This window comes from Myotis brandtii, unplaced genomic scaffold (assembly GCF_000412655.1).
Source record: "Myotis brandtii unplaced genomic scaffold, ASM41265v1 scaffold49, whole genome shotgun sequence".
NCBI classification, from domain to species: domain Eukaryota; kingdom Metazoa; phylum Chordata; class Mammalia; order Chiroptera; family Vespertilionidae; genus Myotis; species Myotis brandtii.
Genome location: NW_005368707.1, coordinates 1,237,907 through 1,240,766, shown reverse-complemented (window position 1 = coordinate 1,240,766; position 2,860 = coordinate 1,237,907).

Below are 2,860 nucleotides of genomic sequence, written 5' to 3'. Positions count from 1 at the left end.
AGGGATTGAGCCTGCCCTCTGCCACCCGGGAGCAGGCCTAAGCCAGCAGGTCATTATCTCCTGAGGGGTCCCAGACTGTGAGAGGGCACAGGCCGGGCTGAGGGACCCCCTCTCCCCCCTGAGTGCACAAATTTTTGTGCACCGGGCCTCTAGTATATATAATAAAAGCCTAATCTGCAAATTTTTGTGCACCTGGCCTCTAGTTAATAATAATCAATATAAATCTCAGGAGGCACGTTCTTTTACTTGCAGGGGATGTTATTATACCTACAAACCCAAAGAAACTATATTAAATTACTTTTAAAAATAAAAAAACAGGTAAAGTGGCAGGATATAAGATAAATATACAAATATAAAGCAAGTTGCAGAAAAATTTGCAATATAATGCTATTTTTATCAAATAAAAATACTACATGTGTTTGTGTTAATATAAATATGAATATATGTTTGTAGGAGAATGAAGAATACGATAGATAGATCACTTGATTTACCTCAGAAGGAAGAATTTGTAAGAGACTAAGGGAATAATTCTTTTTTTTTATAGCTCTATGTTTTTTGACAATGGAGTTTAGTCCAGCAGTAAATAAAAAATCAGAGAATCATGCAAATATTTTAAATTTTGTCTAAGTCTCCATTAAAAGTTGGCATGTTTTAGGCTACTGACATAGGTGTATGCATAGAATAAAAAAATATTTTGTTTAGTGGGCTCAGGTATGAGGGGAAACTAGGCAGTCATCTCCTGCGATCAGCATGGCTTTTCTCTTCAAAACCAGTTGGCACTCTTGAAAATATTACTCATTACAAATTTCTCTTTTTATAAGATAATTGAAGGTGGCAGCCAAAATGCAAATCTGATGAGGCTCACTTATATATCAAGGTTAGACCCAGGCTTATTGCAAACAACAAGGGCTCCACCTTTTTAATGCCTAAAAATACCGATCAAAAGAACCATAGAGCCCCTGCTTCAGTTTTAATGACATTTAAATCAGATTCACACAAACCTTATTTTAATATGGGTAACTTTGTTATTAGAGTGCAACTCTCTGCAGTATATAATATTAAATATCAGAACATATTAGGAAGAAACTAAAATGGCTGTGAATATTTAATATAAAGTAGCCCTTTTAATGATTGAAGGACCAACTTTACAACACTGGAGAAATTCTCAGAGGAACAATTGCATTTGGAGGGCTGCTGAAAGTTTATCTGAGAGGATATTTTGAAGTTATCCCAGAATTTTTTTCTTATCTTCTGTAGTCAGACACTAGAATGCCTTTTCTGATGATACCTCACTCTGAGTTTTGCAACGGATCAAGCATGGCTTTTTCTTAATATTAGTTTTATGCATTTTGTGACTGCCCCCAAGAACTTTGTGCTATATCATGTGTCTATGCATGACTTGTGGTTAAGATGCTGTGGAAGAAAAAAGCTATTTCTCAAGCCTTTGGGGCTCCAAACAAACCTAATGATATCTTTGAAGCCCTGTCAAAATTTTTCTGGACAAATGACCTTTAATAAAATATTGGTAGGAATGTGCATTCATGATGCCCATGACACAGGATTCACAGTGGAATTCAATGGGGGGATGTGATGGGGGAATCAGTTATTCACCACCCAGCACTCTATGAGAATGAGAATACTATATAATAAAAGCTTGATATGCAAATCAACTGAACAACTGAACAGCAGAAGGACCATCTGGATGACCTTCTGGACGACCACGCTATGACACACACTGGCCAGCCAAGGTGGTGCAATGTGTTTGGTCAGGGCGCCCTGCCATTGCCCCATGATCGCCCCACAGAGGGAGGCCCAGGCCACCCTCTGCAGGGTGATTGATGTGTGTGTGTGGGGAGGGGCTCTGTGATCACCCCAAAGAAGGAGGCCCAGGCCACCCTCTGTGGAGCGATTGATCACGGGGCTCTGCAGAACCGGGGAACCGGGGGGTGGGGAGGGTGGCAGCAGATGCAGGCAGCACCAGGCCAAGGCGGGTGTGGGGGGGGGAGGGCAGGGCCGTGAGGCAGCTGGGGCTGTGAAGGCCTTTCCTTTCATGAATTTCATACATTGGGCTTGTAGTTATTCATATAACTCATGAAAAGTACTAGCATATATGCCTTACTTTGAATATTTGAATGTTCATGACAAAGTTCTGATGTTTGATCCTGAAGTTTCTTAGTTATCAAAAAGAAACATATTTGGCTGAAGAATGCAGGGGCCTTATTTTTAGAACATCAAGGAAACTACCAACTACTTCAGACCTTTAAAACTAATAATTTGATCCTGGCCACATTTGGCAAGTATATTTAGAATTCTGTATATGGAAATTTTAAGAGGTAAACACCAACATTAATGTGTTAAGTATACTTCAGACAATTAAAATTCCAGCTAAAGGGAAAATAAATTGTTCTAAAAAAAAAAAGTCTCTTCCTAACTTAATTATTAAAAGTGATGTCAGGGAAAAATGAAAAATGTAAGTTATCATCTAGTCTGCTTGCAAGATAAATTCAAGTAATATTGTGGCAGAAAATTTCATCTGGAAATTTGGGAGGAAATTTCATATTTGCCAAGCAATCCCTAAGAGAAGATTTGGAGAACAAATTTGATTTGTTATAACTTCCAGAAAATTCTTTTGAAAATTTTTGGATAAAATAGGTTCTTATTTTACCCCGAATAAATGAGCAGGCCTTGGATGCCCTTATCCAATTTTTATTTACTATATTTGTGAAACTTTTTTCTTTTACAATATAAAATTTTATATTAATGGCTCTGAAAGCAAAGCAGCATGATAGGCTTGGTGTTAAAAATGCCCTAGCTGGTATGGCTCAGTGGATAGAGCATTGGCCTGTGGACTAAAGGGTTC